General features: G+C 42.3%; 1 long non-coding RNA gene across 1 annotated transcript; it reads left to right on the forward strand.

Annotated features, from left to right (window-relative positions):
* The first annotated feature begins 223 nt into the window (after nt 1–223).
* On the forward strand, nt 224–17815 carry LOC136875430 (uncharacterized). The gene is made up of 2 exons (XR_010860427.1): nt 224–330; nt 17630–17815. It is a non-coding gene; the product is annotated as an uncharacterized lncRNA (long non-coding RNA).
* Nucleotides 17816–23204: the final 5389 nt, after the last annotated feature.

Genomic DNA, 23204 nt, shown 5'->3' on the forward strand with positions numbered 1-23204 from the left:
GTGTAAATTGACAGTTCCAACATCGTTACAGTGTTAACACAAATATATTCTAGACATGCTATTTTCACGAAAACGGTTTGTTACTTTTAATATTTTCAAGTTGTTAATTTTAAAATGCACAATAAACCAACCTAAATTGCAATTGCTGCCGGCAAATTATCCAATTGCCGGACGGAAGAAGCGCACAGTGGACAGCCTTGGCTCTCGCCCTTATAAATAGCATGACAAAAGTGCGCAGTCCATCATTCAGTGTCAACATGCCCGCCTTGTTTCTCGTGTTGCTGCTGCTGTCAGCGGGAAGTCTGCTCCATGGATCGCCCCTCGGGGAAGGTGAGTAAGCGCTTACTTCTCGAAGTAATAAGCATCTCGGTATCATTTTCTCGTTGGAGCGAGTTGACCGTGCGGTTAGGATCGCTTAGCTGTGAGCTTGTATTCGCACGATGGTGGTGGTGATTATTGTTTTAAGAGGAAGTACAACTGGGCATCCATCCTCTATTAACAGAAATAACAGGGGGAACAATTGAGGGGGTCCGACTCTTCGAAATATGAAGGCTTCGGGCAAACAAAGCCAAAGGCTACGAAGGGTATGAAAATTAAAGGCTCCCTAGTACTCAAATGCTCTAATACCATAAGGGCCGAAAAGGAGAAGAGTTGACCAAGGGGACTCAAAGTGGCTAACTACGGTGTGAGACCAAAGGCTTGTAGTGCACCACCTTTTTAGGCACGCACCCGGTGCAGGTGAGCTGCGTCTCCCAGCCCTTCGCTGTCAGTTTAAACAGTTAATAGCGCTACTTGCAGACAGACATGTTCAAATTCCGAACTTTGAAAGAAAGAGCTGCCTTTTAATAAGGTCGTTCAACTGATTGCGAGTTCAATAAACTACTCAGACAACTCAATAACTCTACCGGTCACATAGGTTCAAGGGTTAACAGGAATCTCTTTTTCCAATATACAACGTCATTCAAATATGGGATCGGTGTCTTCGACGAAATTTTCCCCTGTGCGTGGGGGCGGTAGAATAACACCCACGGTATCCTCTGCCTGTCGTAAGAGGCGCCTAAAAAGAAGTCCCAGGGGCTCTGAACTTTGGAGCGTGGGTTGGCGACCACGGGGCCCTTAGCTGAGTCCTGGTATTTCTTCCACTTACTTGTGCCAGGCTCCTCACTTTCATCTGTCCTATCTGACCTCCCTTGGGCAACTCTTGTTCTTTTCAGACCCCGACGGGAGTCTTTCATTTTCACGCCCTTCGTGGCCCTTGTCTTTCTTTGACCGATACCTTCATTTTCGAAGTGTCGGATTCCTTCCATTTTTCCCTCTGATTAGTTATATAGAGGATGGTTGTCTAGTTGTACTTCCTCTTAAAACAATAATCACCACCACCACCACTCTTCGACGAAATCCCTTATGTGACGCTATTCATGTATCGCCAACGGCGATTAGCTGATTACGTTATGTTAGACTACATGACATGGCGCGGTGTGATTCGCCTCGACGAGATCTGACAGCAACATTAGAATGAGGCTGTACATTAAAAAAATATACTGTTCTAATGCGAATTCGGGCATATTTCATAAAAACGTTCATATATCGGTATGTGATTAATAAACGGGTGACCGCGCCTTACGGAAGGAAAATAGACGCAATAAGGGATCGAATATGGAGAATTCTAACGGCTGTAACCGCCGAATGTTGTTTCCGTCACATGTCCCGCCGGATGTTCCGTATTTTCGAATAGAAATAAATCAACGTATTTGTTAATGTAATTTTATTTTTAATTGCTGTGTTGGCTCAACTTCTCTTTGTTGTAGGACTACTATTGTGTAACTCGAGGAATCGGAAAACATAAGCAAATATGTGGTGGTAGTGGTGATTATTGTTTTAAGAGGATCCTCTATATAACACTAATCAGAGAGAAAAAATGGAAGGGGTCCGACACTTCGAAAAATGAAGGTATCGGCGAAAGGAAGACAAGGGCCACGAAGGGCATGAAAATGAAAGACTCCCTAGGTCTCCATACGTAATACCGTCGGGGTCTGAAAAGAACAAGAGTTGACCAAGGGAGGTGGGATAGGATAGATAAAAGTGAGGAGCCAGGCACAAGTAAGTGGAAGCAATGCGAGGACTCAGCTGAGGTGGTGGTGGTGGTGATTATTGTTTTAAGAGGAAGTACAACTAGGCAACCATCCTCTATATAACACTAATCAGAGAGAAAAAATGGAAGGGGTCCGACACTTCGAAAAATGAAGATATCGGCCAAAGGAAGAAAAGGGCCACGAAGGGCATGAAAATGAAAGACTCCCTAGCCCTCGCAAACCTAATAGCGTCGGGTTCGGAAAGGAACAAGAGTTGACAAGGGAGGTCGGATAGGATAGATGAAAATGAGGAGCCTGGCACAAGTAAGTGGAAGAAATGCCAGGACTCAGCTGAGGGCCCCGTGGTCGCCAACCCACGCTCCATAGTTCAGAGCCCCTGGGGTCCCTTTCAGTCGCCTCTTACGACAGGCAGGGGATACCGTGGGTGTTATTCTACCGCCCCCACCCACAGGGGGGACTCAGCTGAGGTGGTGGTGGTGGTGATTATTGTTTTAAGAGGAAGTACAACTAGGCAACCATCCTCTATATAACACTAATCAGAGAGAAAAATGGAAGGGGTCCGACACTTCGAAAAATGAAGGTATCGGCCAAAGGAAGAAAAGGGCCACGAAGGGCGTGAAAATGAAAGACTCCCTAGCCCTCGCAAACCTAATAGCGTCGGGGTCGGAAAAGAACAAGAGTTGACCAAGGGAGGTCGGATAGGATAGATGAAAGTGAGGAGCCTGGCACAAGTAAGTGGAAGAAATGCCATGACTCAGCTGAGGGCCCCGTGGTCGCCAACCCACGCTCCATAGTTCAGAGCCCCTGGGGCACTCAGCTGAGGGCCCCATGGTCGCCAACCCACGCTCCAAAGTTCAGAGCTCCTGAGGCCCCTTTTAGTCGTCTCTTACGACAGGCAGGGGATACCGTGGGTGTTATTCTACCGCCCCCACCCACAGGGGGAGCAAATATGTGGTTTTAAAGTGGTTTATTTTACTTTATGCACTTCAAAATGGGAACAGTGAGCGTGAAAATATGGAGGTGTTAGTGAGCTCTGCATTGGCACAAATGCAAGGAATCTCCTCAATCCAATTCCCGCTGTCAAGACTCATTTTCAGAATCTCAGTTGTACGGTAAATAATTTCATGTTAAGTAACCACGAACTCTTGAAAGAAATGTACTCATAAGGTGCTTCTCCTTTTGAAGCCAGCAGTTCACATTCTGTAGATTATTAAAATGGTCATGGCGTGCAATCAATTGAATCTTCCTCTAGCGTTTGTGGATATGTAAAAAGTACATAATGCTTTGTAATGTAAGTGCTCTGTTTTGTCCGGGTTTCTAATGTCTAAATTTAGGTTTTCTTTGATAAAACGGATCACCGTAACTATAGGGATGTTATACAAATGTTCCTTATCTATTTATTTTTTTCGTGTCATAGCGATAGGAAAAATGTCCACAAGATTAGCTTCGTTCGCCGTTCCCGAAAGGCAGGGTTTATGTTCTGACCTGAACACAGGTAGCAGGCATACCCATGAAATGCAAGCTCTCCTACGCTTTCGGACTGCCTTGGACAGTGATGGACACGATTTTGAGAACAATTTTTTAGTCTGAATAATAATAATAATAATAATAATAATAATAATAATAATAATAATAATAATAATAATAATAATAATATGCCTTTGCTGGCGAGATGTAGTGTTTACAGTGTACTATGTCTTCTGGTATGGGCTATATCAAATTTGTTACTTTCATTGACTTGTCTCAGTCTAATCCTTGGCTTTGACAATATGAAAGTGACTGAGGTATGAGTGATGCTAGTAATACCATTCCTTATGCAGCCAGTGCCTGTTATGAATGGTGTGAAAATATAGCTCATAGGGCCAGTTCGTGCATGCATTTCAGTGGGCTTGGCAGACTGATATGTAATAGCAGTGGGTGGCTAGGTGAGGAAAGCAACGGTAAACTACCTCACTCCTCATTTCCCTAGTACCCCTCTTCAGTGACGCCTAGGCTATTTATGACAGCTGTTGGCGGAGCTGCAGAGGATCAAACCAGCCTTCGGGCCAAATACCCAACATACATACAATAATAATAATAATAATAATAATAATAATAATAATAATAATAATAATAATAATAATAATAATAATAATAATAACATACATACATACATACATTATCATTATAGACTGTTATGCCTTTCAGCGTTCAGTCTGCAAGCCTCTGTGAATTTACTAAACGTCGCCACAATCCTCGATTTGCAATTAGTGTTGTGGCCTCATTTAGTTCTATACCTCTTATCTTTAAATCGTTAGAAACCGAGTCTAACCATCGTCGTCTTGGTCTACCTCTACTTTTCTTACTCTCCATAGCAGAGTCCATTATTCTCCTAGGTAACCTATCCTCCTCCATTCGCCTCACATGACCCCACCACCGAAGCCGGTTTATGCGTACAGCTTCATCCATCGAGTTCATTCCTAAATTAGCCTTTATCTCCTCATTCCGAGTACCCTCCTGCCATTGTTCCCACCTGTTTGTACCAGCAATCATTCTTGTTACTTTCATGTCTGTTACTTCTAACTTATGAATAAGATATCCTGAGTCCACCCAGCTTTCGCTCCCGTAAAGCAAAGTTGGTCTGAAAACAGACCGATGTAAAGATAGTTTCGTCTGGGAGCTCCCTTCCTTCTTGCAGAATACTGTTGATCGCAGCTGCGAGCTCACTGCATTAGCTTTACGACACCTTGATTCAATCTCACTTACTATATTACCATCCTGGGAGAACACACAACCTAAATACTTGAAATTATCGACCTGTTCTAACTTTGTATCACCCACCTGACATTCAACTCTGTTGAATTTCTTACCTAATGACATCAATTTAGTCTTCGAGAGGCTAATTTTCATACCATACTCATTGCACCTATTTTCTAGTTCCCAGATATTAGACTGTAGGCTTTCGGCACAATCTGCCATTAGGACCAAATCGTCAGCATAGGCCAGACTGCTTACTACATTTCCGCCTAATTGAATCCCTCCCTGCCATTTTATACCTTTCAGCAGATGATCCATGTAAACTACGAACAGCAAAGGTGAAAGATTACAGCCTTGTCTAACCCCTGTAAGTAACCTGAACCAAGAACTCATTCTACCATCAATTCTCACTGAAGCCCAATTGTCAACATAAATGCCTTCGATTGCTTTTAATAATCTGCCTTTAATTCCATAGTCCCCCAGTATGGCGAACATCTTTTCCCTCGGTACCCTGTCATAAGCTTTCTCTAGATCTACAAAACATAAACACAACTGCCTATTCCTCTCGTAGCATTTTTCAGTTACCTGGCGCATACTGAAAATCTGATCCTGACAGCCTCTATGTGGTCTGAAACCACACTGGTTTTCATCCAGTTTCCTCTCAACGATTGATCGCACCCTCCCTTCCAAGATGCCAGTGAATACTTTGCCAGGTATACTAATCAATGAGATACCTCGATAGTTGTTGCATTCCTTCCTGTTCCGTTGCTTATAGATAGGTGCAATTACTGCTTTTGCCCAATCTGAAGGTACCTTACCAACACTCCATGCTAATTTTACTACTCTCTATGAAGCCATATCATCCCTGCTTTCCCACTATACTTCACCATTTCAAGTCTCATTTCATCTATTCCTGCTGCCTTATGACAATGGAGTTTATTTACCATCCTTTCCACTTCCTCAAGCATAATTTCACCAACATCATTTTCCTCCTCCCCATTTGCTTGGCTGTTCACAACACCACCAGGATGATTTCCGTTTACATTGCAAAGATGTTCAAAATATTCCCTCCACCTCTCCAGTGATTTCCTGGGATCTATTATGAGTTCACCTGAATTACTCAAAACACTGTTCATTTCCTTTTTCCCTCCCTTCCTAAGATTCTTTATTACTGTCCAGAAAGGTTTCCCTGCTGCTTGACCTAGCCTTTTCAAGTTGTTACCAAAATCTTCCCAGGACTTCTTTTTGGATTCAACAACTATTTGTTTCGCTCTGTTTCTTTCATCTACGTACAACTCCCTGTCCGCCTCGGCCCTTGTTTGGAGCCATTTTTGATAAGCCTTCTTTTTACGTTTACAAGCTGCTCTCACTTCATCATTCCACCAAAATGTTCGCCTTTTCCCATCTTTACACACAGTTGTTCCTAGGCATTCCCTTGCTGTTTCTACTACAGCATCCCTGTATGCCACCCATTCACTTTCTATATCCTGAACCTGCTTACTGTCTACTGTTCGAAACTTCTCACTAATCATATCCATGTACTTCCGTCTAATTTTCTCGTCCTGGAGATTTTCTACCCTTATTCGTTTGCAGACAGATTTCACTTTCTCTACCCTAGGCCTAGAGATACTTAGTTCACTACAGATCAGATAGTGGTCTGTATCATCGAAAAATCCGCGGAAAACTCGTATATTCCTAACAGATTTCCTGAATTCGAAGTCTGTCAAGATATAGTCTATTATGGATCTGGTACCCCTAGCCTCCCATGTGTAGCGGTGAATAGCCTTATGCTTGAAGAATGTATTCGTAACAGCTAAACCCATACTAGCACAGAAGTCCAGCAAACGCTTCCCATTCCCATTAGCTTCCATATCTTCCCCACATTTACCAATCACCCTTTCGTATCCTTCAGTTCTATTCCCAACTCTCGCATTGAAATCCCCCATTAGCACTATTCTATCCTTGCTGTTGACCCTGACCACGATGTCACTCAATGCTTCATAAAACTTGCCAACTTCATCCTCATTCTCACCCTCACATGGTGAATACACGGACACAATTCTAGTCCTAATTCCTCCAACTGCCAAATCTACCCGCATCGTTCGCTCATTTGCGTGCCTAACAGAAACTATGTTCCGTGCAATGGTATTCCTGATAAAGAGCCCTACCCCAGACTCTGCCCTTCCCTTTCTAACATCCGTCAAGTACACTTTATAATCTCCTATATCTTCCTCGTTATCTCCCCTTACCCGAATTTCACTTACTCCTAGCACATCCAGATGCATACTCTTTGCTGACTCAGCCAGTTCTACTTTCTTTCTTCCATAAGCCCCATTAATATTGATAGCTCCCCATCGAATTCCATTTCGTTCGCCAAGTTGTTTCCAAGGAGTCCCTCACCTGTCAAATGGGAGTGGGACTCCATTACTCCCATAGGTCCGAGGCTTGCTTAAAATGTTCTGAGCTCGGTAAATTCATGAAGCAGGATGCTGCCCTACTTGCACATAGTCCAAGTGAGGATCTCTCCCTTAACGGGTTATGGACCACCGGTGAATTGTATAGTCCTAGCCGCCTGAGCACAAGGAGGGCCAGGACTCAGAATATGTCCGAGATGCCCACTCCCATTCCATAGTAACTGGTATCCCGACTCTCAGGACCACTTACTAGGCCACTCAGCCGTTGCCCATGGTTCACGAACTAGGACGTGACTACAGTAACCCACAAACATTAATAATAATAATAATAATAATAATAATAATAATAATAATAATAATAATAATAATAATAATGGTCAGAGAGATTTTTAGAAAGGAAGGGTGGAAGGATTCCAAGGTTGAACAAGAAATCTGATGCGAAGTGATCCAAGGGCAGAAGGAAACAGCATAGTGAAAGGATGAAAGAATATTGGAAGGAACGGAAGAGAAAAATATGAAGAATTGAATTGAAATAGGCACGTGGAACTTAGCAGGCCTGATCGTAAATAATAATAATAATAATAATAATAATAATAATAATAATAATAATAATAATAATAATAATAATAATAATAATAATAATACGTGTGGCCTCCCAAGAGGTCTGGTGCAGTTGACGCTGTAAAGGCGACCTGCGGGTCCCTGAGGGTGAGGCCCTTCGTGTGAAGACGGCATATACACCCAGCCCCCAGGTGGTGGTGGTGGTGATTATTGTTTTAAGAGGAAGTACAACTAGGCAACCATCCTCTATATAACACTAATCAGAGGGAAAAATGGAAGGGGTCCGACACTTCGAAAAATGAAGGTATCGGCCAAAGGAAGTCAAGGGCCGCGAAGGGCATGAAAATGAAAGACTCCCTAGCCCTCGCAAACCTAATAGCGTCGGGGTCAGAAAAGAACAAGAGTTGACCAAGGGAGGTCGGATAGGATAGATGAAAGTGAGGAGCCTGGCACAAGTAAGTGGAAACAATGCCAGGACTCAGCTGAGGGCCCCGTGGTCGCCAACCCACGCTCCATAGTTCAGAGCCCCTGGGGCAACCCCAGCCCCCAAGCCACCGGAATTAACCAATGCTTCATTGGACTTGCCTCTTCCGCATCTCCTAGGCAATGTTATGTTCCTACAACCGCTTGTTCTCCACATACAGACAGTTTAATTATAACCACCCAGTGTATTTATTTTCATAGCAAAATCTTACAAATCGTCCGTATCCCATCTGAAGAGGCTGGTTCCTAGTTGTACTTCCTGTTGCCACCACCACCATCACTACCACCTGAAGAGCCACTGATGGTGGTTGCGGTGCTGGTGGTGGTGGTTGTTTCAAGCGGAAGTACAACTGGGCAACCATCCTCTATTAACACTAATCAGAGAGAACAGAAAGGATCCGACGCTTCGAAAAATGAAGGTATCGGCCAAAGAAAGATAAGAGCCACGAAGGGCGTGAAAATGAAAGAACCCCTAGGCCTCGACACCTAATACCGTCGGTGCCGGAAATGAACAAGAGATGACCAAGAGAAGTCGGATAGGATAGATGAAAGCGAGGAGCCTGGCACAAGTGGAAGCAATTCCAGGACTCAGCTTAGGGTCCCGTGGTCGCAGCCCACGCTCCGAAGTTAAGAGGTGGTGGTGGTGGTGATTATTGTTTTAAGAGGAAGTACAACTAGGCAACCATCCTTTATATAACAGTAATCGGAGGGAAAAAGGGAAGGGATCCGACACTTCGAAAAATGAAGATATCGGCCAAAGGAAAACAAGGGCCACGAAGGGCGTAAAAATGAAAGACTCCCTAGGCCTCCATACGTAATACCGTCGGGGTCGGAAAAGAACAAGAGCTGACCAAGAGAGGTCGGATAGGATAGATGAAAGGAGCCTGGTACAAGTAAGTGGAAGCAATGCCAGGAGTCAGCTGAGGGCCCCGTGGTCGCCAACCCACGCTCCAAAGTTCAGAGTCCCTGGGGCTCCGATGTTAAGAGCCCTGTGTCACCTTTTAGTCACCTCTTATGACAGACAGGGGATACAGTGGGTGTTATTTCACCGCCCCCACCCACAGGGGGATGAAAAGCCACAGTCATTGGCTTGTTATATATATATCACTCCCCATAATACAATTCAGATATATTTTACTGCGTAAGTCAATGGTGATCCATTAATATGCAAATACACAAAAGAGTCTAACCCCTTAGGCAGAGCGAACTGAGCATAAACCAGTAGTGGTAAGTGTTCTGACAGGAAACAGTTGGTAATGTCGTAGCTGAACCATCGAACTGCATAGGAAACACAAAAAACAGAAACAAAAACAGGAGGCGTCGTTACTTATTAATAACTTAAGATCCGGCATGACAGTTCCCAAATCGTAGACCTTTTCACACATATATATTTTGAAACAATGCATTTTTCAAAACGGTCTGCCTTAATAAATAAATAAATAAATAAATAAATAAATGAACAAATACACACAGTAAGTTACATATATTAATTTTAAAAAATGCACGATGTTAATGGCATGTTTGAGCTTGAATGTTGCTTATAATATTCCAGTGATGTTTACGGAGAAGCCAATCAAGTGTTTGGTCTTCAGATGTAGAAAGCGTTCTTGCCCGGGTGTGGTAGTGGTGGTGATTATTGTTTTAAGAGGAAGTGCAACTAGGCAACCATCCTCTATTAACACTAATCAGAGAGAACAGAAAGGATCCGACGCTTCGAAAAATGAAGGTATCGGCCAAAGAAAGATAAGAGCCACGAAGGGCGTGAAAATTAAAGACTCCCTAGCCCTCGCAAACCTAATAGCGTCGGGGTCGGAAAAGAACACGAGTTGGCCAAGGGAGGTCGGATGGGATAGATGAAAGGAGGAGCCTGGCACAAGTAAGTGGAAGCAATGTCAGGACTCAGCTAAGGGCCCCGTGGTCGCCAACCCACGCTACAAAGTTCAGAGCCCTTGGGGCTTCCCGGCTGTGTCGTCCTGAACATTTCAGAGAAACACTCCCTACAGTACCTTTTCCCAGGGCCGTCCTCACGCGGGAGATTACGGGGATTCAAACTCACCCCACCACCGAAATAATTAACTTGGCAAATTAAAACAGCGCATTAACCCATTAAATTAAAACTACTATGAAAACAAGTATTTGAAAAATCAAACAATTGAATTTAACCTACAGATAGTGTTTCTCAATGAATATAGTTAACAAATTTTCTGAAAACATAAGTGAAAATATTAATTTTTGTGGCTTATCTTATAGATTGTTCGTTTCTAATGTTCCTAATACATTTCTCACCATCAATCTATTATTTTTCCCTCCAGACCAACTTATTTATTCAAAAATATTTTGCTTGATCATTTTATTATCATCGTACAAATAAGGAAAATGGAAAACAAAGTCTATTGTTTTGATATAAGTGTTGAAATACTCAATGGTTACAGGTCTAACACTAAAGAATGATTATAATTCTTGTTAACAGTTCATGCGGGTCAAGTTTCAGACATACTTTCTTAATGACCTTTTTCCATTCATCTGGGAAAGCACAAATGTTGATAAAGCCCTATCTGACGGCAGGATGCCCTTCCTGATACCAACTCTACATGGAAGAATGAATTCACTATTGCGTGTTTCTGAGGTTGTTGGTCGTGTGAACGTCACAAATATCCAGTCCCCGAGCTGGCCAAACGTGATTAAAATCTCCAGCCCGGCCGAAATCGAACTCGAGGCAATATGACTGTCGAGCTAAGGAGGCGTGCTTTCAGATATATTTGAGAGTCAGAAATAACATTCTTCATTTTCCATAGCCTATATAATTCAAATAACTGATTCGTTTTTTATAAATAAAATACTGAATGTTTAGTTTCATTCTGCAATTGTATCTTTGTTAGGCTTGAAATCAAGGAAATGTGCCCCCTACTAGAAGGTAAGTTCAGTGATGGGTTCGTCACCTTTCAGCTTCTGACCCCCTGTGGGTGGAGGCGGTAGAATAACACCCACGGTATCCCCTGCCTGTCATAAGAGGCGACTGAAAGGGACCCCAAGGGCTCTGAACTTTGGAGCGTGGGTTGGCGACCACGGGGCCCTTAGCTGAGTCCTGGCATTGCTTCCACTTACTTGTGCCAGGCTCCTCACTTTCATCTATCCTCTCCGACCTCCCTTGGTCAACTCTTGTTCTTTTCCGACCCCGACGCTATTAGGTTTGCGAGGGCTAGGGAGTCTTTCATTTTCACGCCCTTCGTGGCCCTTGTCTTTCTTTGACCGATATCTTCATTTTTCGAAGTGTCGGATCCCTTCTCTTTTTCCCTCTGATTAGTGTTATATAGAGGATGGTTGCCTAGTTGTACTTCCTCTTAAAACAATAATCACCACCACTTTCAGCTTCTGAACCCGCTCCATGGTACTGCATTTTCTCAGTACCGAGATGGAATGGTTATACCGCCACGACTCGGTCCCCAGAGCCTCGTCTGTAAAAGCAGGTTACTGCACCACGGGCAGGTGAGCTTGAGATTTGGGTAGGAGAGGTTATGGAATGCATATTACAGAAAGATGGCGATAAAATATAATACCACAGAAAGCGAGCAATTGCAAAGAGAGAAGTGCGCAAATACCATATGAGGAACTGGGAAGAATTGGTATCCCATTTAGAATATGACATAACCAGACTTCAACCACAGACTTCCAAATTTTGAAAAACTAAAATAGGGAAACTAAAGACACGCTCAGAATCAACACAACTCCTGCAACACTTGGTCAAATCACTTTCAAAATTTATGGTCACAGAATGTCTCACCTATTCAGATACTTCACTCAGACAATCAACACATTGAACACATTACAATGGCAGAACTAGTTGCAGCTGAAATGAAATACATGCGGCGAACAGCAGGAGTCACTAAGTGGAACACAAAAGAATACAGAAGTGCTGAATGATCTTAAATGCACACCTATATTGGAATACATCTATGAATACCAGAGAAATTTGCTAACACCTAAATAGGATGGACAGAAGCAGGATTGCCAAAGCAGTCATAAACTACTGCCCCTGGGACGCCCCAGGAAGAGATGGGGTAAAAATGCAAATCTTTTATATACACCGTAACATTCCTATAGGACTAATATGTGAAAGGATGATGATGATGATGATGTTTAGTTTCAATGTTTCGGTTTCCTATTAGACATCGTCCCAAAAGTTCTCACACATCCATGAATATAAAAGATGATTAAGTCAATGTGATCACAAAACTTATTTTATCATTTCGAGTTGTGAAACCCTTACCTGAGTCAGCCGAGTAACGAAAGGCTAATCCCTGACTCGGAATCATGAAAATTAAGGCTCGCAAAGAACAAAGCCCAACAGATTTAGTACATATTCAGAGCCAGAAAAATTAGAGGAAAAACTCCACAGGTGGTTCATATTTGTAGTAAATAAATGGAGAAATTTAGCAACGTTAGTCAGTCTAAAGTCTCACTATCGCATCGTGCTGACTACTAGTTTATTTCTTAATCATTTCTGACATTGATAGTTTGATTGTGGTCTCGTGGGTTATTTATTCAAACATCCCAACACTTGATAGCTATCATATGTGGTGTTTACCAACGCTGAACACCCAAACTTCATTCATACTGTATTATGGTACAAGAATGTTTTACGTAAGTAGCAGTGTTGTCTGTCTTGTGCGATATTCCTGGTATGAGATTTTTCATTCATTTGTGAAGAGTGCCAAAGTCAACAGCCATCTTTTTATACGTAGGTCTGGGCTGACTAATTGAAACATTACCAAACCTTAGCAGTAAGAACAGAATTCGCATCATCTGGAGTGTGTATATCTCTCCGTATGTACGCCTATACTCCACGTTTAAATCAGTTTTCCCATGTTTCTTAGCCACATTCATCGCTCCATCGTATCTCTACAAAATTATCGTTGCTCCAGCGCTAAGAATATGAAAAGTTTTCATAAAAATAACTTTCAGCTTGTTGTTATCGTTTGAGTCATCAGTCCATAGACTGGTTTGATGCAGCTGTGCTATGTTTTCATTTCTACTACATCCAGTAGCAGCGATTGGGGGGAAGGGCACTCGCCCCCACCCCACTTCTAATTTGCAATCGCCATCGCCGTTACTGAGCCTACATCCTGCATCTAATCTAATCTGCTTGGTACATTCCTTACCGCCTACACTTCCTTCAACAAGCACCTGAACAAGTCTGGGTGTCCTATCATTCTATGTCTTCTTCTCGTCAAATTTAGCCACAGCGATCTCCTCTCACCTATCACTTCATTTATGGTTCGATCTACCCATCTCACTTTCAGCATTCTTCTGCAACACCACATTTAGATTCTATTCTCCTTCTTATTGAGCTAGTTATCGTCCATGTTTTACTTCTTCATTTTTCGAAGTGTCGGATCTCTTCCATTTTTCCCTCTGATTAGTATTATATAGAGGATGGTTGCCTAGTTGTACTTCCTCTTAAAACAATAATCACCACCACCACCTACATAATGCCACACTCCATACGAAAGTCTCCAAAACGTCTTTCTAGTTCCTATAACAATTCGAAGTGAGCAAATTTCTTTTCTTGAAAGGAAGGCCTTCCTTCTTGAGCTAGTCTGCATTTTATGTCCTCCTTACTTCTGCCATCATTAGTTGTTCTACAATGTTTATCATTGTTTAAGAAGCCTTCTCGTGGTCAGTCGAGATTTCTTCTGAGGACGCAGAGCACAGGTTTCTGCGAAACGTTAAGAATTTCACCTTATTTTCTTGACACAGCATAAGCCCAAAAGTCTATACAGCATCATGTCTATAAGTACGGGCCGTGAAATCATTAATGGCAACATTTATCAGCTTTGTTTCAGACTTCATTTCCAAATCTAATATTTCCTGCGTCACCTGACTTCATCCCACTGCACTCCATTACTTTTGTTTTGGACTTTCTTAATTTCGTCCTGTAATCCTTCTTCAAGACTCTGTCCGTACCATTCAGGATTTTTCCACGTCTTCTTTACACTCAGATAAAATAGTTCTTGTCACTTTAAACTGTACATAGCGATTTAAAATGCCCAACGTAGATTCGCAGTACGGCGATGAAATTCCATGTTCTATCTGTAATGAATTTTGTAAGTCGACGTTACGAATAAATACTCACATATACTTTAACCAGATTTAGATTTTACTTGAAGTTTCGATAGATGTTGCCAAGTTTAAATATATCATGTAAAGATCAGCTTTGTTTCCGTGCGAAGTCAACAAGTGGCAGCCACATCAACTATGAATCGCTCGTTAATTTGGAAAATGCAAAATCTCAAACAGAGCATTAAATGATCACACGCAAGCACTTACATTACTTTACATTTATGAAGCACGAAAACAAATAAGATTTTGGTTTGGGAATCCCAGAATAAGATTCAGGAATGAATATCGAACTGATGAAGTCATTTAGAGGCATTACACATACATTAAAGTTCAGTGTATTATACGAGGCCGGCGAGACAGACAGGCCATGGCCCGATAAAGTCACGTGACAACGCCAGTCCTAGGAATGGTAGAGTCAGAGTGAAGCCGTTTATTACATGTGTTCTTGTGGTGTTATTGCTAGTTTATTGTGGATTATGGAAGGATATAACGGAGATTTTGTGTTTATGTGAATATGTTGGTGTTGTGCAACAGTTCCTTACATTCATACTGTTGTGTGCGGAAGTGTAAGTAAGTATTCATTTACAAAAATGTGTATATAACCTCAACGTTCTTCACTTCATTCAGCAATGTTGGGCTGCAATACACGAGTTGGATAAATCACAACTCCAGTGCTGAGGATTTAGAGGAAATACATTCATATCCTATTTAATTATATGTATATTACTTGTAATTACTTGTACATTAACCAGTTTCATTAGCAACTTGTGATTTCTATGAGTGTGTATATCTTTACTGCAGTAATACGTTTAGTTTTTGTCATTCAAAGCTAGTAAGAGACACTATGTTTCATTTAATTTCTAATTGAATAGGGTGGTTCCACGATAACTTTCAAGAAGGGAGCATAATTTTAGTATTAAATATGATGCTGTAACCAGATTGTAAATAGCTTAAAATAGGCTTACCTTTGATCCTAGATTCAATAAGATATTCCTTGCATGAATGTTATTGTAAATATAGTCTTCATTGTACCTTAGCCAGTTTCATTAGCAACATTTGATTTATCTGAGTGTGCATTGTGCATATCTTTACTGCAGTAAGATTTTTAGCTTTTGTTATCCAAGGCTAGTAAGAGACACTATGTTTCATTTAATTTCTAATTGAATAGGGTGGTTCCAAGGTAATTTTCAGGAAGGGATTCAATAAGATATTCCTTACATGAATGTTATTGTAAATACAGGCTTAATGTACATTAACTACTTTCATTAGCAACATTTGACATATCAGAGTGTGCATATCTTTACTGCAGTAAGATTTTTAATGTTGTCAATCAAGGCCAGTGAGATACACTCTATTTCATTTAATTTCTAATTGAATAGGGTGGTTCCAAGATAACTTTCAGGAAGGGAACGTAATTTAAGTATTAAATATGATGCTGAAACCAGATTGTAAATAGCTTACAATAGGCCTACCCTTGATCCTGGATTCCATAAGACATTTCTTACATGAATGTTATTGTAAACATAGGCTTAATTGCACATTGACCATTAACATTATCTGAGTGTGCATATCTTTACCTCAGAAAGATTTTTAGTTTTTGTTCAACCAAGGATAGTAAGAGACACTATGTTTCATTTGCTCTGTAGTTCATTGAAATTTTACAATATTTATCAACTTTGTTTCAGACTTCATTTCCAAATCTAATATTTCCTGTGTCACCTGACTTCATCCCACTGCACCCCATTACGCAGGATATTATGTGACATTTCTCGTGTGTGTAAAATTTTCACAAATGATTTTGTCAGTGATTAAAACTGTGCTTTTCAATTTGGAAAACATCCATTCTTATCATTTAGTAGAATAGCGTATTCCTCATACTATAGTGTCCTACTTTCAAGATATTTAAATTACATGCCCACTTTATTTTAACGAAGAGGACCATTTACCTGTATGCTCTCGAGCGTAGCCGTTGTGCTGAATGAAAGTAGAGAGGATGGGACTTCGATGCCCGGGTTTGTTTTCCATCCGACGATATATTTGTGAAGCAGGATTTTATACTCAGTACTCTGTCGAGGCCTGGTACAGGTACAGTATCAAGCAACGAACCCAACTACATATCAAAGAAGACTGGAACATTACAAAAATACAGCGGGGAAAACAATACGCTGATGTAGCCTACAACCATACCCTCCACACTCCCATTGGTTCTCCAACTAGAATGCCACGTCCATAAGACATTGTAGTGCTACATTACCGTACTGGCAAAACTTTACCGCCAGCAGTTAGAGTGCTCAAAGAGAGAGAAAGAGGGGGTAGGGGAGAAAGAGAGAGAGGGGGGGGGGGAGAAAGAGAGAGAGTAATCTATGAACCTACAAACATTTAAACTCTCGCAATCCAAGTACACTTCAATGGATAGCTCATATGTGTATATATTGCAAGGGCACATATATTTCTTGCATTTCGTTTGTTCCAAATGTATTTGTAGCTGACTGTTTGGGTTTTTACCTAAAGCGAATAAAATATAAGGCATTTTAAAACATGATTCTTAACACAACAGTAGACTGAGGTGGTGGTGGTGGTGGTGGTGGTGGTGGTGGTGGTGGTGGTGGTGGTGGTGGTGGTGGTGGTGGTGGTGGTGGTGGTGGTGGTGGTGATTATTGTTTTAAGAGGAAGCACAACTAGACAACCATCCTCTATATAACACTAATCAGAGAGAAAAAATGAAAGGGGTCCGACACTTCGAAAAATGAAGGTATCGGCCAAAGGAAGACAAGGGCCACGAAGGGCATGGAAACGAAAGACCTTCGGGGTCTGAAAAGAACAAGAGTTGACCAAGGGAGGTCGGACAGGATAGATGAAAGGGAGGAGCCTGACACAAGTAAGTGGAAGCAATGCCAGGACTCAGCTGAGGGCCCCGTGGTCGTCAACCCACACTCCAAAGTTCAGAGCCCCTGAGGCCCCTTTTAGTAGCCTCTTACGACAGGCAGGGGATACCGTGGGTATTATTCTACGGCCCCCACCCACAGGGGGATCAAATTTGGTTATGACAGGTTGCAAATTTCAGTCATGACTTGTCTTAGAACAAAATTCACTATCACCACGACGTCAGACTCCATGGTAAAATTACGACCGTCCACTCCTGATGTTCACACTGGTCACGTAGCTCGTCTTCTTCAACTGGTGAGCAGGTTGTCAACACAAGTTTCTCTTGTCTTGTTTCAGAGCCGAGGGCGCTGCGAGTGCGCCGGGATACGTGCGACCTGACGCCATCCGACAGCGTGAACACCGCTGCGTGCGAGGCCAAGTGCACGGTGGATGGCTACAGTAAAGGTCGATGTATCTTTGGTCGATGTGTGTGTTCTAACATCTAGTAATCCTTGGTCTCATTAAAGAACTTTATTAACAGTTCTACATGTTCATTTGTTGAATGTCCTCTTTCCTCTTATTATTAGCAGGGTTCCTCCGTGAATACAGAACAAAGTGTATTACCATCTCCTCTCCTTATGATACACAATCACATGAGATACTAATTCTAAACTTAAGCACTATGGAGTTCAGGGTCTTCAACTATCACTAACTAAATGTTTCCTCACAAACAGAAGTCAGTTGGCAGTCAACACTCGGAGTTACTCCACGTAACGAGAGCAATCGGGCCATTCTTTTTCCTTGTATATATTAATTACTTTTCTGGCAACTTATCACACAAGTGTGCATTATATTATTCTCATAACAGCGGATGAAGAATTACTAAATATAGTTAATCAAAACGCGGAAAGGTTTCAGAGTAGTTGCCATGTTTAAACGGGGATAAATTGGTCTAAAATAGCAACAAAACTGAAGAATGTTTGCTTCATGTAAGCAATACAACTAGGGAGGACTGCAACAGATGTTAGGAGCTCATTTAGACTCAAAACTCAACTGGAACGTTCGTACACAACAACTGCCCAGACTGATATTTTATTGCGGAAAATAAAAAAATAGGTCTCAAATGTGTGTTTGCTATGCTCCTTTCATTCGTATCTGCAGCAAGGAAAAATAACGGAGGCTCAGGATGGTTTTCCTACGGCAAAAGAAAGCAATCAGGTGCATACACGGATTTCGGACAAGGAATCCTGCAGGGCCAATTTCCAAGAACTTTCCGCAACATACACTTACCAATGCACACTCAACACCAAGAGGAGCGGCCCCTCTGTATGCGGGAGACGCTGGGTTCCAACCCCACCGTCGGCTGTCCTGATCATCACTTCCAGTCCCTATCCATAGGCCACAGGCGATTCCTTGCACCTTCTTACACCATTTATATTCATATTATTTATTTACTCTTCGTTAGCTCAGTTGAAGTTGGCATCAGGAAGGGCATCCGGCCGTAAAGAACATACCATCTAGATTCAACTCACCCTAACCCCGATCCCTTAAAGGAAAACGGGACTAACTGAAAGACATACAGAGAAACAATGCATATTGAACATTAAAGAAAACGCGCCTAATTACCCTTTAAGGAAAGAGGTAGATACTCCTCAAGTTAGACTAAAGAAAACTCGAAAATATCGCATGTAAGTACACAGGAATAACATTTTAGCAAGGATCCATTGGAATTAAAAGAAATGTAGACAGTATACAGGGATATGAAGAAAAATTGGTGCCTCTCCATATAAATTAATAACGACGTAGGTATAGCATAACAGAGTTAGCTTAAGGTGTATTCCTGGGAAGATGAAGTGTAAACACTACTTGAGAGGGAAATCAACCCGATTAATTTGCCTATATTGTGAAACCTTGTACATTCAGCACTTTTCTTTAGAAAAACTATGGATTATTTGAATTTATCTTTACAATAGATGTTGTTTAATGGCAGCAAAAACCATACAGAAATTCAAAATAAACCGTATTCTTTACCATAAAACTGTACAGTACTAATATTCACCCAAATAGACTAAAATTCAATATAATGCGTGCAATAATATCAAATAGGAATACAGTACTTAACTGAAACGAATTACTAGAAGTAAGAAAATGTAAACTTTTATACTTTGCCCTTTCTTCATACGTTGGATCAGGATGCAGCCACTTCCTATACTGTCCATACTCTCCCACGACTGCCTGTACTTTTGTTTCCTTCTGGGTGTTTTACGAGAAAGTTTTAATTTTGTGTGTGTCAAAGACCTGATTTACTTTGAAATCGGAAGTTAACCGCATCTTTATTATTTAACATTCCAAATAAAAGTCACAGAAAGCTAACCAACAAGAAATTGAAGCCCTGCACTGTCATGCAAAAGAATATGTAAGTTCATCACAATATTATTCGTAAGTTTGACAAAATCACGTCATCCGTAAGATTTACAACTAGACGCTGCACTGTTACGTTTGATGTTACACCACACTTCAGACTCGTTAAGAAATAATGATGATGCTTGTTGTTTAAAGGCGCCTAACATCTAAGGTTATCGGCTCCTAATGGTATGAATAAATTAAAATAAATGGCAATGAAAAATGATTATGAAATTAAAACAATCAGTGGATCTAATTCGCAATGCCTTATTTTCTAATAAAAGTATAGAAAATAGAGGTGAGAATGGAATAAGGCATTGCCTGGAAATACAGATATACAGTACATAATTCATGTCAGAAGTTAAAATAACACATTAAAATACGCAAACACGAACTAAAATAAAGTCAAAGGGATAAAAGCGCAGTTAAAACGAAGACACTAAGACAAGGTACATTATTACACACGATAAAAAAGACCATATCCCTCATAAAACGGATGACGAGGTCTGCTGACTGCTCGTTATCTCGCAGGATGAGGGAGATTGTACTCGGGATGTTAAGCCTAAGGCGCAGATCGACCAGGTCCACACACTCCGTAAGGATGTGTGCCACGGTAAGATGATCGCCGCAAGTTCACACCGCAGGGGGTTCTCCCTTCAGTAAATAGGAGTGCATTAGTATACCGAGGTCGATCCGAAGACGACATAATACCACGGCTTCCCTCCACGAAGCCCGAAGGAAAGTCCTCTATACCTTCGTTGTTCCTTTTATCGCTCTAAGCTTATTTGGAATTGGAATAGCCTGCCACTTCATCTCCCAATGGGACATAACCGGATGTCTCAGCTGAGAGCGAATATCACTTGCTGGAACCTTGTCAGGCAACGGGGGCAGTATAACTGCCTCCTTGGCAGCCTTATCTGCCAACTCGTTTCTCTCTACACTCAGTGGTGGTGGTGGTGGTGGTGGTTATTGTTTTAAGAGGAAGAACAACTTGGCAACCATCCTCTATTTAACATTAATCAGACGGAAAAATGGAAGGGATCCGACACTTCGAAAAATGAAGATAACGGCCAAAGGAAGACAAGGGCCACGAAGGGCGTGAAAATGAAAGACTCCCTAGCCCTCGCAAACCTAATAGGGTCGGGGTCGGAAAAGAACAAGAGTTGACCAAGAGAGGTCGGATAGGATAGATGAACGTGAGGAGCCTGACACAAGTAAGTGGAAACAATGCAAGGACTCAGCTGAGGGCCCCGCGGACGCCAACCCACGCTCCAAAGTTCAGAGCACCTGAGGCCTCTTACGACAGGTAGAGGATACCGTGGGTGTTATTCTACCACCCCCCCTACAGGGGGACGACAGGCAGGGGATACCGTGTGTGTTATTCTACCGCCCCCACCCACAGGGGGTTTGAAAACCGAAAGCCATGTTTTTAACTCCATCGTTCCACTCTCGTAATAGCTTGCTGCAATTGCCGCTCTGCGATTACCATATTATGCGAGCTATAATGCAGAGCAAAATAGTCCACATATAGCGACGGTATTACTGCTGAACCAGCAGCAGCGACAATACCATTTATGGCAGACACAAACAGAGTGAGGTGGTGGTGGTGGTGATTATTGCTTTAAGAGGAAGTACAACTAGGCAATCATCCTCTATATAACACTAATCAGAGGGAAAATATGGAAGGGGTCCGACACTTCGAAAAATGAAGATATCGGCCAAAGGAAGACAAGGGCCACGACGGGCGTGAAAATGAAAGACTCCCTAGCCCTCGCAAACCTAATAGCATCGGGGTCGGAAAAGAACAAGAGTTGACCAAGAGAGGTCGGATAGGATAGATGAAAGTGAGGAGCCTGGCACAAGTAAGTGGAAGCAATGCCAAGACTCAGCTAAGGACCCCGTGGTCGCCATCCCACGTTCCAAAGTTCAGAGTCCCTGGGGCCAAACAAAAACAAACAGAGTGACACTAAGAACAGATCCCTGTGGGAATCAATTTTCTTGAACGTGGTATTGCAAATATGCCCTCCCAACTCGGACACAGAATAGAGGAGGGACAAAAAATTCGCAATAAATACCGGCAAGTTACCTCGGAATCTCTATTGATTCAGGACTGAAAGGATACCATATCACCATGTGGTGTCATAGCCCTTTTCTAAGTCGAAGAAAACAGCCACCAAATGCTGTTTGCGTAGAAATGCATACTGGACAGAACTCTGCAGGCGTACCAAGTGGTCAGTGGTCGATGGTGGTGGTGGTGGTGGTGATTATTGTTTTAAGAGGAAGTACAACTAGGCAACCATCCTCTATATAACACTAGCCCTCGCAAACCTAACAGCGTCGGCGTCGGAAAAGAACAAGAGTTGACCAAGAGAGGTCGGATAGGATAGATGAAAGTGAGGAGCCTGGCACAAGTAAGTGTAAGCAATGCCAGGACTCAGCTGAGGGCCTCGTGGTCGCCAATCCACGCTCCAAAGTTCAGAGCCTCTGAGGCCCCTTTTAGTCGCCTTTTACGACAGGCAGGGATACCGTGGGTGTTATTCTACCGGCCCCACCTACAGGGGGAAGCAATGCCAGGACTCAGCTAAGGTGGTGGTGGTGGTGATTATTGTTTTAAGAGGAAGTACAACTAGGCAACCATCCTCTACATAACACTAATCAGAGGGAAAAATGGAAGGGATCCGACACTTCGAAAAATGAAGATATCGGTCAAAGAAAGACAAGGGCCACGAAGGGCGTGAAAATGAAAGACTCCCTAGCCCTCGCAAACCTAATAGCGTCGGGGTCGGAAAAGAACAAGAGTTGACCAAGTGAGGTCGGAGATGGTGGTGATTATTTTTTTAAGAGGAAGTACAACTAGGCAACCATCCTCTATATAACACTAATCAGAGAGAAAAAATGGAAGGGATCCGACACTTCGAAAAATGAAGATATCGGTCAAAGAAAGACAAGGGCTACAAAGGGCGTGAAAATGAAAGACTCCCTAGCCCTCGCAAACCTAATAGCGTCGGGGTCGGAAAAGAACAAGAGTTGACCAAGGGAGGTCGGAGAGGATAGATGAAAGTGAGGAGCCTGGCACAAGTAAGTGGAAGCAATGCCAGGACTCAGCTAAGGGCCCCGTGGTCGCCAACCCACGCTCCACTGTTCAGAGCCCCTGGGGCCCCTTTCAGTCGCCTCTTACGACAGGCAGGAGATACCGTGGGTGTTATTCTACCGCCCCCACCCACAGGGGGAACTCAGCTAAGGCCCCCGTGGTCAACAACCCACACTCCAAAGTTCAGAGCCCCTAAGGTGGTGATTATTGTTTTAAGAGGAAGTACAACTAGGCAACCATCTATACATATAAAACTAGCTGATGTACCCGTGCTTCGCTACGGAATTCTACATTGTATACAGAATTCTAGTGTACACGTTGTGAGCAAGATTGTATTAAATTGCATAGCTCTTAACGTTACCCTAGAAACGCGACGGGGAAGTCACCAAGCATCTTTTGTCATATGAAGACTGAGTTAGGGAATTTTCACTGTAATGG

This window comes from Anabrus simplex, chromosome 6 (assembly GCF_040414725.1).
Source record: "Anabrus simplex isolate iqAnaSimp1 chromosome 6, ASM4041472v1, whole genome shotgun sequence".
NCBI lineage: Eukaryota > Metazoa > Arthropoda > Insecta > Orthoptera > Tettigoniidae > Anabrus > Anabrus simplex.